The 16189-nt window shown below is 43.9% G+C and overlaps 1 protein-coding gene across 3 annotated transcripts in view; it reads right to left on the bottom strand.

The window, feature by feature from the left end:
* plekhh1 (pleckstrin homology domain containing, family H (with MyTH4 domain) member 1) overlaps positions 1-16189 on the bottom strand; it is a 222185-nt gene that overhangs the window by 38589 nt on the left and 167407 nt on the right. For 2 of the 3 annotated variants that reach the window (XM_034111888.1, XM_034111889.1), the window contains exon 1: positions 4752-4984. The gene's annotated coding sequence lies outside the window, so the exon portion shown is untranslated. Of the gene's footprint in view, positions 1-4751; positions 4985-10444; positions 10641-16189 lie in introns of those variants that run through there. The other variant, XM_071207236.1, reaches the window with a different exon arrangement.

Below are 16189 nucleotides of genomic sequence, written 5' to 3'. Positions count from 1 at the left end.
CACAAAGAAACAATCATACATGCACATGTGCACAGGAACACACAGTTTTGAGCGGACTCTAATGCCAAAACCTTTCTTTCCTTTTCCCTCTGCTGTCTCTCCGCATGCCCACACACACTGAACAAAACCCCAGCAGGGAGGCTCAGTGTCAGTGGGGGAGTTGGGTTCATGCGTGGCGGCTCCCAGGCCAGCTCCAAAGCAGGTCAGCGCTCTGCTTTTTAGCCAAATTACCCACTAACCCAATCCCCTGGTCTCTCGCCCCTCCCCACCCACAACTCTCCAGCCAAGCAATCCCTTCTTAATTACAAGGCAGGAGTGAAACGGGATCCTGCGCAGAACAATAGTGTCTTTCTGCGTGACAGTCCCATCACAGCCACACAGGAGGGGGGGGGGGGGGGGGGGGGCAAAGAAAGGAGGAAAGAATGTGTGAGGATGAATGGACCGAGTGCTGAATGTGGGAAACGGGGGCGCTGAGGTTATTTTTACCTGAGGAGGGCTGACTAGTGGCTATTTTTCTCTCATTCACAAAGGTTAAGGCCCGACTGTGTGAACTCAATGGAAGTCCGATTATCCTCAGATAGAATGAGGCTTTGGGTTTATATCTCACAGGAGCGCAGTGATGTGTGAGTGGCATCTTGCAGTTCTTTAAGTACTGACACTAAATAAATGAAGCGTAAAGTATAGTTATAGTTTAAAACATATCAGGACATCAGCTAGGCTACGCATCTTCCATCACAGACTGAAATCCAACCAAAAAAAAAACTTCACATTTCTGTCTTTAGCACTCTAAAAGGTTTGGCTTATTGAAAGCACTCGCACTACTGCTGTTTTGAGGTCGTATTGCACTTTTTTCAAGTCGCTTTGGATACAAGCTTCAGCTAAATGAACAGAAGTACTACTTAGTATTATAGTAATATACTTAGTAGCAATAACCTATTCAAAATCTTACTTAGGTAAAAGTACTGGCAGTATTGGCATCAAAAATCATTATGGTCTACGTGATAATATATATACAATTACTGTATTGTGATTTTTGATGCATTAAAGTGTCTCAACACAGCTGGTAAAGGTGGAGCTCGTTTTAATAACTATATATACTGCTGCTGGATATCTTTACCTATAACCATATGTCAATGTTTATTTATCAGTTACCTTTTTATTTTAGCTACTATTTTAGCTAACTACTCACTTGAAGCTATCAAATAAAGTAATACAAAGTACAACAGTCACCTCCAAATGTAGTGGAGTAGAAAAATAGAATGAAAAATATCTGAAAAAGTGAAGCAGTATTCAAACAGACTCAAAGCGCAGCCAGACAGCGTCAGCACAGCAGCAGACGTTCAAAGTCCAGCAACTATAACTGCAGCATGGCACTCCCTACAATTAGCATGCTCATAAATACAGGCTTAGCAAAGAAATTACAGAAGTCATGCCTGTGGAGGTTTCACCAGCCGACCGCTGTACGCAGGCCGGGCAGTCAAGGTTCTCCCTCTCTCTGTCCGGGGCATGGAGGTCAAGTGAAGTCGTATGTCGGGGTTGGGAAGAGGGGAAACGAGGACGCTTGATTCTGCCGCAGAGGGGCAAGCAAGGACAGACGAGTCCAGGCTTTCCTCCAGGAGCTGACAGCTGGGTGCAAACAAGCCATTGGGTGGTAAAACTCGCAGCACTGCCATGCTAATTCTCCCAGGAACAACTCATTTAGCATGTTGCCTGTTGGACATAGCAGAGGTTGTTTTAGCGCATGCCAACCAGTGCTAAAAACCCAACTGGAGTGTAAAGTGTACCTCTCGACTGAGCAGGATAAGCCGAGGTTACAAAAGGCAACAAGTCCTCTCTGCATCAGCGTGCACTAGAATCAACACCACATCATCACCAGAATGAGGTCATCTTCAGTGTGTGTGTGTGTGTGTGTGTGTGTGTGTGTGGGAGTAATGTAGCTTTTGTTACAGTTGACATTTCAGCTGAAGTCATTTTCTCCGTTTGCACGAGTGTAACCCTCCATTGTGGAATGGTTTATAGAAACGCAAGACGACAATTTTCCACCGAGTCTGATGTTATATACGATCTGATAAGTACTGCTTTCTCCTGCAGTATCTTCTCTCTCTGACATATCACGCAGATACTGGAAATATTCACGTGATTGGGGGGAAAAAAATCCAACAACACAAACAAGCTTCCCAGGATCTGCATGCTGGATCCATGTTTGGTAACACCCAGGCCACCCAGAGAGAGATGTGCAGCCCAGAATGGTGGATCCTCTCCTGGCTGCGGACAGACAGACGGACGGACAGACAGACAGGCAGACAGACAGGCAGACAGGCAGACAGGCAGGCAGGCAGGCAGGCAGGCAGGCAGGCGGGCAGGCAGGTAGACGGGCAGACAGACAGGCAGACAGGCAGACAGGCAGGCAGGCAGGCAGGCAGGCAGGCGGGCAGGCAGGCAGACGGGCAGACAGACAGGCAGACAGACAGGCAGACAGGCAGACAGACAGACAGACAGGCAGACAGACGGACAGACAGACAGACAGGCAGACAGACGGACAGACAGGCAGGCAGACAGACACGAAGGCCCTTGGAGCTTCTCTACTTCCATCTCGCTGCGAGACTTTACACATGTCCGCGGCCAGAGCAAACACTCGGGAGGACGACTGAATGGAAACGCCACCGCAGCCATCCCAGCGGGCTCGCGTCTACAGCTGCCATCGCCGAAAACTGCTTTCCATTGACTGCACTGACAGTTATACTGCGTTATTCCTCAGACTGAGCGAGATTTGATATCCAGAGAGGAGAGTTAGTATTCCAAATGTGGGAGCTATCAGAGATTGTTAAACTTTTTTTTTGTATGGGACGGTACGCAGCGTTTCAGTCCGTCTGGGTGTTGCAAAAGCACCTTTATTCAGAGCATGCGAGGCACACGAGTGCAAGTCTCAAGTCCGTCCTTACATTGACTACAACCTCTTTAATCCCCACACAGTCACCCCGGCTCGTCGAGAGACTGCTTACGAGAGACGGACACAGATGGAGATACACACTGAAATAGATTAGAAACAGACACATGTGCACACACACTGACACAGTGCTGAGCATACAGCTGCGGTGATGTAAGTGAGTAGGTGGTCAGTGATATCATCCCCACCAGTCATTTCAAATCCCCGCTGCTGTTGTCTTTTCTGAGGTCCAACTTGGCTCCACTGTGTTTTGGAATCCCCCCCCCCCCCCCCCCGACACACCCCGTCAAATATATTAAAAAAAAGATTCCCAGCACAGGAGCATGTGTGAACATCTAGGTCAGTCGTGTCAGATCGCTGTGTGTATGAAAGCAGACAAAGACAGATTATCCGAGAGCACGAGGAGTCAAGTGTGGGTGCGTTACATATTGCCTTATCTTCTCCTCCGCGGCCCTGTATGTTTAACAAAGAGGACCTCTGTCGACTCCCATCCGATGAGATAGACCTCACACTTTTGTTTGAATTAGTGCCTCGCTATGTTGGTGCAGCTGGGATGTATACCTATAAATAAAGGAGGGGGGGAATCGGCAAAGCAGATATACATTTGTTAACCTTTGACCCTATTCTTGGGAAACTAGAGATAATAAGTGTTTTCCCTGCTTTGATTGATATCTTGTATAATTCAGATTCAAATGGAGTAATGACTCAAAATCAGACATTAAAGGGGCCCTATTACCATAGTTATTATCATACTGCCTGTACATACTGTATATAACACACATGCAGCGAAAGGGAACCCCCCAAAAGCTTAATAAAACACTACAGAGCACTGACAGTCTACTGTTTACTGCCATATATCACCGTCTCTATCTTATCTTCTTTCGATGTGTCTCTCCTCCCCTCCTCCTTCCCTCTCACTTTCCATCCCTCTGCGCTCCTTCCCTCTCCTCCTGCAGCACCTTTCCCACCCGCCACCTTGCTCCCTTCCTCCACGTCCTCTCCTCCTACCTTTGCCAGAGAGCAGCTCTTTCTCCCAGCTCAGGTTAATGACAGGCCTCGACAAACTGACCACACTCATTATCAGTCCCAGCCTTAAATACAGGCTCTGACATTCTTCAGGGCTGAGGTGTAAACATCTACCTCTGCAATTCTCTCTCTCTCTCTCTCCCCCTCTCCCTCTCTCTCCCCCTCTCTCTCAGGGCTGGAGAAAGGCTTTGTTTGCATGAGTTATAGTAAGAGACAGCACATACATTGTGGGACAGAGTATATCTTCTGTTCATGATTTAGCTCGGGTCGGTGTTCAGTAATAGCCATAGCTGCTGCTGCTGCTGCTGCTGGAAGGCTCAGGGTGATGTATGGAGCAGAAGCATTTATCCAGATGCACATACTGATACTAAGTGCATGTGTGGCACTTATAAAGAAGAAGCAGTTTCCTCAAAAAAGCAACAAAGAATAGTGCTTCTTTGTGGGTTTTTATAGCTTTGATTAAGCTTTAATATGCTTGTGGATCTACCCCAAGGGCAAACAGTGGACAGTATTTTTGTCCAAAAAAGGCCACAAGGAACAGGTGTGCTAGCTAGACGCTTAGAAGGAAAGTAGCAACCGTAAAACAGTCAGTCAGCAAAAAACAAAACTCAACCCGGCTTCAGACATCTCTGAAAACACAGCGACTTTAGTCCCAAACAACCTCCCGCGTCTACGTGCAATGTATGCCTCCGCATCTGCATTAAGTGAGTGCGCGGTGCGGAAGAAGCGAAGAGATAAATGGGCTCCACAGCAGCGAAGTGCTTCACAGAAACTTTACCTTGTGACTTTGTTGTCTCTTCCTCCCCCTTCACTCGGCTTTCACAGACACCGTCCCCGGTAATTCGTCGCAATTCGGCTCATAACTTCCTCTTCACTCCGTCGACTTTCTCTTCGCTCTCATTGCTCATTCATTTCTTTTTTCTTCCTCTCAGGGTTTCATGTCTTGTGTCCAACCTCCGTCCCGCTGCTGCTCGTCCTTCGCTTTCTGTGCAGACTTCACTCTGAGCTCCATTCAACAGACTCATCCCATATTCCTTTAAAGGGCCCAATGCGGATCAGGTTTCTGCAGGAGTCAGGCCCCCTTGTGTGCAGGAGCTGCTGCTCAGGATATTGCATTTAGGCTGGCCCGAGTTTTTCTTTTTTCTCTCAGGATGTAAACACTGAGGATTTCTTTGAGAAAGAAGACTCACGCAAGAAACCATACCGCAGTTCATTTTATATTTGTATACTTTTACAACTTATACATAACTTTTCCCTTGGTCAGAATATTTCACATTCCTGCACAAAAACGTACAACTCTACCGCTTTCAAATCATCAATGTGTACCTACTTGCTTTTTTATTTTCATATTGTAAATGTTTCTATAATATGTTATGTCTCTTGACTTCTGCAATTATCTTGTTGTTATACATCAAAACACCAAGACAAATGCCATGTATCTCCAACTTGGCAACACATCGAATTATGATGCTTTGACACATAAAATATCCCTTTGACCTTTCAGACATGTAAACACACAACATAACTATAATTTGAATAACAACTAGAACAGTTCAATTAAAAAGCTATTGTTCATCACGTTTGAGAAGACTAATGTGTCTCTTCATTATGGCTCTTAAGGAAATGTTAGAGAAGCTGCACAGGTATTATACATCGTCTTATAACCATGTCTTTACAACATTTAATGGCAATCCAGCCAATAGATGTTTATATATTACTTAATAAAAGCACATCTCCCACTTAAACAAAATCAAATCTATGGAAATGCAAATGAAGCAACAATACTCTAAACACATTTCTTAGTGGAGGGGATCTTTATGGTAATTTAAAGCAGTCAGTATCTCTATATCAGTGCGGACTGACCATCGGGATGTTCGGGACGAAGCCCGATGGGCCGGTACCGAAGTGGGCCGGTCGGATATAAGTCACTAGCACCCCCCCACCCCTTGACAATTTACTAGCGGTACCAAAGTGGGCCGGTCGGATAAGTCACTTTTAAGTCACCCCCCCCCCCATTGACAATTTACTAGTGGTACCCAAGTGGGCTTGATTTTTAGTCCCAGTCCGCCCCTGCCCTATATTACCTCTGATTAACAATCAAGACCACCATGATGCTTCAGCATTGAGAAGTCCAACTTTTGGGTTTTAAGTATCCTAATTACAGTTTGTTTATTGGCAAGGCTTGCAGGCTGGGCTTTACTGGAATCAAATGTTGTTAAATCCCTATGTGGAGCTTTGCAACTGTAATGAATCATTATCTGGGTGGTAAAAGAATTGTGAGGGGATAATTTGGGAAGGGTTAAAACCACACCAACAAAATACAAGTGTGCTTAGGGCTCAGTATCCTAACCCTTGTTCTCTAAATCTCCCAAGGACTCCCTCCAATGTCAGAAACAGTTCCCAGTGAAGCTGTTTTAATCAGAAGTGTAGTTTAGAAACAAATGAGGCCTGATCAAAAAGGCAGACTTGTGGCCCTGGTGGGAAGATCGGTTTCTCCCCTTCGCACATCTCCATCTGGAACATTTTATCATGTCTCTCTAAGCGTCATGCAAATAAATAATTCGCCTATGTTTTTAGCGTCACATAGCATCAGACACTAAGTCACAGCAGTAAGACAGAGTGTAATACAAAGAAGGGAACGTTTGAATCTAATTATAATACAGTCTGAAATGGAAGTATGGCATGATTTCTTTTCTTTTTTTCAGTTTGTGTGTTAATGTAACAAGCATGCAGTGGTTATGATGACACGCCCTGCTGCGTTCACTGACAAAAGTAGCACGAATACACGCATGAAGCCAGACAGAGAACACACACATAACTACACATCTTACACAGCTGCTGGTGTGTGCACAAGCTGGACCATGACACTGTATGACATGGGAAACAGCTCACATATAAAAGCTTAGCAACACAAATACTCTGTTAAACCGCTTCAAAGGGCATCTGTGTATTTCTGTTTTCTGTTATTTGTTACAACACACTTGGTAGTCTTATGAAGATAGCAAGTACGATTTGTCGGAGGCGAACTTCTTGGACATTTATAACAGGCAGATCTAATGCACATTGGACTGCCAGGACCCCACCCCTGAAGGAGTTTCAGCTTGGACATTGTTTCCTAGAAGAATCCTCATCCAATCCTCCCACCCCATTAATATGTCTAATAGCATTTAGCACTCTGGCTGCATTCTTTGCAGTTCCCTTGTACACTCTTGTACATTAGTACTTGGTATTCATTTTATTTCCTTGCTCTTGCTCTGTGTTTCATTGTGCTGCTTTAAACCTGGTACACAATGACAATGCTACCATCCTGATGTTTAGCGATTATATCTTTTGCCATGTCCAATATATACATTTAGTGTGTGAGCATGCCTCGTCAAACATTTGCTTTAAAGCAGGGGTGTCAAACTCAATTTCATCGCGGGCCACATCAGCATTATGGCCGGTTGTAACTTTAAGACTATATAAAAATAAATATATCATATATATAAAATAATTTAGTATATTACATAATTAACTACGTCTGAAAGCAGAAGTCTAGGGCAAATCATTGCAAGTCTCTTCAGTGAGAATGTCACAAAATGATTTAAAAAGAAAAGCCACATTCTGGAAAAAAAGTCAAAATAAAAAAAGATAAGTGATTTTTTTTTTTTAAATGAAGTAACATTTGGAAAAAAAAGTAACGTCTGAAAAAAAGTAACATTTACAAAAACGATTCTAAGGAAAAAGGCATATTTAGAAGAAAAAAAGTCAAATTCTGAGAAAAAAGTCAAATCTGAGATGCATTGTGGGATATGTAGTGTATGGGCAACGTGCTTCTGTAAATCGGCATGTAACCGTATAGTAAACTTATTATTCTTTGCAAGCTCTTGTGGGACCACATAAAATGAAGTCACGGGCCGGATTTGGCCCCCGGGCCTTGAGTTTGACACCCCTGCTTTAAAGTAATACGTAGAAAGTACAGCTATTCTGTCATTAACATTTAGTGTCAGACATTTAGCTAGTATGGGTTACATGTTTGTGAAATGTCTTTCGGTGAACCACATCTGGTTCAAGCTTTATTTGAACTGTATTTCGTTAACAGCCCTTGTTATACTACTTAGCCAATATGTTTAGTGCCACTTAGTTTACACAACTTGAGTGCCAATGTGAGAGTATTTAGAGGCTTTATTTAATATTGACTTTTAATGGGAAACGAAGTGTGATTAAAGTGGGGATTAGAGCATTGTTTGTTCATTCACATCACTGATACGGGTCTTTAAGCCTGCTCAGAACTATCAGAAGTACCAAGTTGACTCTAATGGGTGTGGGCTCCTCAGACTCACTGTAACAATGCTGAGGAACACCCTCTCCGCTGTGTGTATGAGAATGTTCTGATAAACTGCACCTTTCATAGGAGAAATTCTTCCAAATTCCATCCTGGAAAAGGTCCGTTCTGGAAGTGGGAGGGCTGAGGCTCAAGGCTCTGCTCTGTGTTTCACAATCAGTCAGTGCCTCAGTGCTCTCAGTCAAAACAACTGGTGTCAGGCCTCCATGGTTTACATGCCTACTCTCGGGCAAGGCTGCCAGTGCCGTGAGGGGGAGGCAGGACAGAGGAGAGGGAGCTTAAGGCCAGTTTCACCAAGTGTCTGCAGATTAATGTGGGCTCTTACAGTGGATTAAACTCCAGAGATAAGGTGTGATGACCCAGACTACGACCAGGTCACTGAGCAGAGACCACACTTTCCTCATCGTAAACTAAATGCAGAACTGAAGTGAAGATATGTCATAATTCTGAAGACGGGTCAGGTCGAGAAAAGAATGTCCATTATATCACTCTATTTCCCCCATTCACAATATCTCTTATAGGCTCTTATACACATATACTATGAACTGAGCTCATCTATGACCAGTTCAAATAATGTATACTTGGTATTCTTCTTAATAACTGAATCTGAAACAGTCTGGTACAGTAATAGCCTATATGTCTTGTAAAAAAAGGACCAAATCCAACAAGTAATTGATTCTACAAGCATGTTCCGTGTTGCCAAAGCCTGACACAGCCTATGTTTAAAACTATCAAAAACCCATCAGTGCCAGTGATCAGTGAGCGACAGAGTTGTACTGGCTGTACTGTGCCTTCAGTATGAGGTACATGGCAATGATGTTCATTTTGAGTCAATGACACACACACCGTCTTAAATACTTTAAAGAAACGCCGAAACCATGACTGAAAATAGTCCCAAAAAGCACGTTTTAGTAACGGTTAAACAACATTAGCTAATAACTGCAGTTTAAGGAACATAGAGTTCAAAACTATAAGTAGGTATTTTTGCCCTGTTTCTAATCTAATCGCATTGTTGATTTTTTGGGGGGATTTGTTGACAGAAACAGAAACATAGTAATGGCAGCTGTATCCTATTACTTTCTCGAGTAGTACTTTGTAACATGTATTGACACATACAGTATTGCTTGATTAGCTGAGCTCTACTTCTAGTTCTTCTCCTTTTTACGCCTATTTTAGATTAAAATAAGATGCTACACTATGACATACATACAGTATTTGATCCATACCTGTGATATCACCCTCTCTCTTGAAGTTTCCCGTTGTATCTCAGGTGACAGACTGGACCAATATATAAAACACACACAGTCTTACAGTCTGTCAGTTTCATAAAACAAGTCTTCTTTGGGGACATAAGTGAGACAGCGAGACAGAGGTTAGACATTAACGTAGATTTGTCAGGATTGTTTACTTTTCAAAGTCCCATTCACCACAATAAAACGAGGAAAATCTGCTTTCACTTTTCATTCACTTCTCATCCAAATGGAAACGCTGAAGGAAAATCTCAACATCGACTCACTCATTCCACTCGCAGTGTAAAGCCATCATTTGAGCCAACACAGCAGTTGAAAGAGTTTTTCTGATGACTTTGCATGCTTTTTTTTATTGCTGCTTTTATTTGAGTTAAATGTGTTGACTCTATTTTCTTGAACAGAGGATGTTTTCAGAACTTTGAGTTTATATTGACCTTGTTTATATAAAAAAAAAAGCGTCCCACAACATAACTTAAGACGTCTGAATTCAGATGTCAAAGGTCGGTTGACTGTCTTTTGACCCGAACTCTGGTTCGAGGCTGTTGTTCGGCCACTTGTCTTACCCCTCACAGCATCACTGAAGCAGAGTCCCTTTCTCTCACATGTTGACGGCCCTCTTTAACCACTGGAGACTTTGTTAGGCTAACAAATAGGTCTCCCTCTCTGATGTCCTTTGAGCATTTTATTGCCATTTGGCCAGCCGCGCTGGAACCACAGAGGGAGTGGAGCATGATGGGAACTCCATATAAAAATAAAATAAACCAAACTCACTTCAACAGCAACATTGTGAGACAGAGGACAGCAGCTCGGATTAGAGATGTAAAGGATAACATGTTGGACACTGATGGGGGAGGGTGAACATACATAATTAGTTTTATGGCGGAAAAAACTACTCACCATTTCATTTTTCACCCTCTGTGATAACAAGACCGTTAACTCCTCTCCCCTTTGCCTCCTTATCCTCTGTATTTATTTTTCAACGGCGTGCTTCCTCCTCTCTCCGTGTGTGGTCTGCTTGATGAGCGGCAGTGTGGCTCCAAGTGAACAAAAGCTGGTGTTGCAGGTAGAAGAGAGGTCATCTCGCTTCTGGCCACTGCTTGGAAAGGCAATAGCAGAAACACAACTCAAACACCACACTCTAAAAAACCCTGAATATATCTGTCTCTTTTCCCTCTTAATGCTCCGAAATGTCCCCAAATATAGTCTCTAACGGTGTGTCTGTTTGGTGTTGAGCAGAGTACAGTTGATTTAGCTGTAATCAACACTATGAGAGCGGTGAGAGTGAAGCGAAACAGTGAAGTTGCACTATGTGTAAAATTGACTGCATACAGACATGCTGTAAATGCACTTCTGTTTGGAACAACTGCTTTAATAATACAATTAAATGTAATCTTAATTAATTTAATTCACATTGTCATTCAGTTTAAAGGTGAAAATGTTGCTTATTGTGTATAAAACATGGTTAAAATAACCATATTTAAGTCTGGGTAAATAACCCAACTGTATTATACACAATAACACTAGCTCAAAACAACCTGTGTTGAGTTGCACCAGTATTATGTCAGTATATTGACTCAAACACGGCCCTTTTTTCAAACCAATGATTTGTTTCAGCGTGCATACTGTTGGACTTTATACTGGCATGTGTTAGACATTAAAGCCAGGGTTTGGGATGTCAACATCATCGGCAGCAATTGGAAAAAACATATGTGGTGAGTGCTGTAGAGTGACTGTGGAGGCAGACAGTGTGAGTGTGGTCAGAGCGAGATCCTTAAATGACAGGTCCAGAGAGTGATGACTGTTTAGCCGCTTCACAATAACACTCATTTCATAAAGCTGCATGTTGGACTGCACGCACGACGTGTGTGCATCTCTAAAAGACATACGTGGGTCTGCAATGTGTAAACAATAAGCATGTGTGTCTGTGCAACCCAGTCTCACGGCATTTTTACATTACATTACATTTAGTTGACGCTTTTATCCAAAGCGACTTACAATAAGTGCGTTTGACCAACAAAATACAAACTTGAAGAAAACAGAATCATATAAGTACATCAGGCTTCATAGAGCCAAAACATTTAAAGTGCTACTCAACTGGCTTTAGATAAGCCAGTCCTTTATTAGTATATAAGTGCTTTGTTAAAGGTGGGGTAGGTAAGTTTCAGAAACCGGCTCGAGATACACTTTTTGTTATATTCCATGGAATGCTCCTAACATCCCGATAGCAATGAATATCTGAAGTGCTTTGACAAAAAATCCATAAAAAAATGTCATCTGTAGAAGCCGTAATACTGTAAAAAGCACTTTTTACAGTATTACGATGGCCTACCTGCCTGTCAGCCTTCCATCGGGGCACACACTTATCTTGTGCCCTCATTGGTCATGTGCGCGTTCGTGTGTGTTGGAGGAGGGGCTCTATAAGGAAGTGGCAGATTTTCTCCGGTTGTGTATTTTCAAATTCTAGCGATCTCGAGCCGGTTTCTCAAACTTACCTACCCCACCTTTAATAGTTCTATCGCTCGAAGTGGAGTCGAAAGAGAATAGTTTTCAGTCTGCGCCGGAAGGTGTGTAAGCTTTCTGCTGTCCTGATGTCAATGGGGAGCTCATTCCACCATCTTGGAGCCAGGATAGCAAACCCACGTGTTTTTGCTGATGGGAACTTGGGTCCCCCTCGCAGCGAGGGTGCAGCGAGCCGTTTGGTTGTTGCAGAGCGGAGCGCACGCGCTGGGATGTACGGTTTAACCATATCCTGGATGTAGGAAGGGCCAGATCCATTCGCAGCATGGTACGCAAGTACCAGTGTTTTGAAGTGGATTCTAGCAGTTACCGGAAGCCAGTGGAGGGAGCGGAGGAGCGGCGTGGTGTGGGAACATTTAGGAAGGTTGAAGACCAGACGAGCTGCTGCATTCTGGATGAGCTGCAGAGGTCGGATGGCACATGCAGGTAGACCAGCCAGGAGGGAGTTGCAGTAGTCTAGGCGTGAGATGACGAGAGCCTGGACCAGAACCTGCGTTGCTTTCTGGGTCAGCTGTGGGCGTATCCTCCTGATGTTGTAAAGCGTGTATCTGCAGCAGCGGGTTGTAGCAGCGATGTTTGCAGTGAAGGACAGTTTGTTATCTAGGATCACACCCAGATTCCTTGCAGTCTGAGTCGGGGAAACAACAGAGGTGCCGATGTTGATTGTCAGGTCAAGAGTGGGACAATCTTTTCCCGGAAGAAAAAGCAGTTCAGTTTTGTCAAGGTTGAGCTTGAGGTGGTGAGCAGACATCCACTGAGAGATGTCAGCTAGACAAGCAGAGATGCGTGCGACGACCTGGGTCTCTGAGCGGGGAAAGGACAGAATTAATTGGGTGTCGTCAGCGTAGGTGTTATAATCACAAAATGTAATCTATTGATTCTGAGTCCCATTTATTTTCCTCACAGGCGGCAAAAAAAGTCAGACATTATACAATTTAAAATAAAAACAATAATCGTGGCTTGATATTGAGTAAGCAAATGTTTTTATGAACCACACAGCTTCCGGTCTTCCAAGACCCGACCGGACAAAAAGACGTGCTGCAGGCACGAAACACACTACCAATAGAAAATACATTGCTTTTTTTTTAAAAATCGGGCTGTGTGACACGAAAAAAAATGGGGAAATCGTGCTGGTGAACACGAATCAATAGATTACATTTATTTTGTGACTATAACATGAAATGCCGTGAGACTGGGTTGGTCTGTGAGTGATAAGCCTTGTAACAATGTATTTAACAAAGCAGAGTCACGTGGTCTTGCATCACATAGGCCCTTTCACACCAGCGCCTTTTCAGCTCCGGCTCGGAGCTAGAGCCTGAAAAGCGCCGGGTTTTCCAGTTCACACCGGAGCGGCGCCGGCTCTTAGCTCCGGAATCCGCTTCATTTCCAGCTCCAAAAAATTGTCGGTCCAGAGGCAAGAGCTTTGGAGCTAAGAGGCGACGTCGCTTACGTCTCTCTTACATCGAGGCGTGCAGGAAACTAAACCCACCTCCCATGGGTCGACTGTTATGCCTGCCTACAAGCAGTAGTGCCTATAAACACACTTTATAAAGTCAGGCAACACTAACCAGGCTTCGTGTGATTCTGTTTATTTGTGCCTTACTTTGACCATCCGTTCGCTGTTATCGATCATTGTGGAGAGAGGCAGACGTGTTGTTTTGTATTATTGCAGCTATCGGATGCAAGTAGTCAGTTTAGCTTCGGTTGCTATGCCAACATCACCCGTTTTATACCAGAGAAACTTTCATAACAGCGTTGTGATACCAAACAGCGTCAATTCAGACTGACACACATTCACTTAGGCTAAGGGAACTGGGGATATGCATCAGCTGCTTGTGTGAGTCGGACAGTGAATACTTTAGAGCGGCCGCTGCAGTGGGAGCTAACCGGGAGCTAACGGGAGAATAAACTCCCGTGGAAGAGCTGCACTGCAGCGGTCGGTAAATGCTGCAGAAAGACATTAATAAACAATGAACCACGGCACTCTGGAGAAAAGTATAAGGTTGGAGAAGTCGTTATTCAATTTATTCTGGCTTCGTGTGATTAAAAGCAACACGATCATCGACCCGACGCAGTTGTTGTTGTTGTGAGCTGCCGTTGGGGGGCAAATCAGCGATGTAAACGGTGACGTCATGACGCAGCAAGGGCAGCTCTGGGGCGCCAGTGGGCGGTGTGCACAGAGCGGGAGCTGAAAAGGGAAACCGGAGCTGAACCAGAAAAGCTCCCGCTCGGAGCTAGAAACTGAAAAGCGCTGGTGTGAAAGCCGCAATAGATAGGTGATCCAGTGAGCAAATCTCAGCCAATCCACAAACCACCACTCCGCTATTGTTGAATACAGTTATCCAACCCGACTAAAGCTGTGAAACTAGCCACGTTCACGTGCTGCGGTCACAAAAATCACAGCAACAGTCAGGAAAGATTTCACTCTGACAAGCCCCTAGTGTCATAAACAATACTTTAAGAGCTCTATCCACTTATTGGATTATGCAATTGGGAGTTTGACTTTCCTTTAAGAAAACATACATGTGCCGCAGAGGGAAGAGTTCAGCGGCGATGCTGAATAGCATTTAGATGAGGAACATTCTCACCCTGCAGCCATGGTGGTCTCATTTATCATCAAGCTATCCCTAAAAAGATAATACTGTATGCAGCTGTTTCAGGGCAGAACGCTTAAAGGAACATTGTCCTCATATAGTGCGAAGCTTTAGCTAGCCAGCTAGTTAGCTTAGCTTACCAAGAAGTCTGACAACAAGGGGAAACAGCTGGCCTCTGTCTAAAGCTAAACAAAAAGAACTAAAAGCAACTCTAAAGCTCTTAATATGTTGTATGTAAGTGGTTTTATGTGCTGAATTATTTCTTTCTCAGGACCAGTGACTTCCTGAAATCTCTGCTGGTTGTTCTCCTTTAAAATGCTAAATTGTAATTCTGACACTTTTTTTCCGTACGACTTCTAACATGAAAGCAAATATGTGTCAAACATTTACAAGTGATGTTATATAAACACTTCTGCTTGAATGAGGAGACAAGAAAGACGGCTAAACTAACTGGAACCGAGTTCTAGTCTAATAATGGGACACACTTCTCAACTAACTTTCCACTGCAGGAAGTAAATACGTGTTTTTGAAGTATCTTTACAAGAAGGCCTTTTCACTCCTAGGAACATTTGCACAGAAATGGTAAATACTTAGAAAAAATGAAACACGTTTATAAGTAAGACACGACATTCAGTGTCCTTACTTAAAGGGGAAGAAGAGCAGGCGCAGTGCACTGAACCAAACACTGTTGTTGTTTGCAGGACTGTCAAAACAGAATGAGTGAGAGTGAGTGGAAGCGTCCGGTCACTCACTGCAGGCATCGAGTGGATCTCTATCCATCATGCTGATTCCCAGAGACAAAACAGTCAACACCGAGCACAGACAAGATCTGTCCAGGCACAATACACTCTCTGTTTACCGCGGGAAACCGTGAAACAGCGCGCAAGCGAATGATGGAGTGAGAGATTTCAGAGTGGAATTCCAGATCGCGTGCATAATCTGTGTTGTGAAATTTGGGGAAAAAGCACTGTAAACCAGGGTGGAGGTAGAAAAGCGGGGCGTTACGAGGATGAGGCAATGTCACATGATCTTTTGAAGCCCTACGGATGGGGAGCTGTGAAAACTCGGGGACAATGGAGAGTATGAGAGCATGAAATGGAGAAAACCCAGCATTGTAAACGATGACTCGGCAGCCTGAAGGCTCCGCTCCTCTGGGGGGGGGGGGACAGCCCGACGACTGGCTGTTAGCCGCAGAGTGAGAGTGTTGTGCATGAAGAGATGATAAGATCCAGCGTCTCATTTTGACCCAGGCAGACAGGATGTGAGGGTGCCATCGTTTTTAAAGAGAAGCAGCAGCGTGAATTCAATGTTGGTGTCATTTAAATCACTTTTATGGGTGCTGTTTCTTTCCAACTTCTAACTTTATATGAGAAAAACATATGCTCTACCTAAGCAAAAACGCTTTTAACACACAAAAAGTCCTGCGTTTTAAATCCTAGTGTCGAAATAAAAGTACTTGTACATGTATCAATGCATAAGCAACATTTTCCTTTTGTAGCTGCACAAGGTAGAACTCATTGCAAGAACTTAA

Source organism: Pseudochaenichthys georgianus, chromosome 22, assembly GCF_902827115.2.
Source record: "Pseudochaenichthys georgianus chromosome 22, fPseGeo1.2, whole genome shotgun sequence".
NCBI lineage: Eukaryota > Metazoa > Chordata > Actinopteri > Perciformes > Channichthyidae > Pseudochaenichthys > Pseudochaenichthys georgianus.
The sequence above is the reverse complement of the archived record's forward strand: the minus strand, read 5'-3'. Positions and strand labels throughout refer to the sequence as shown.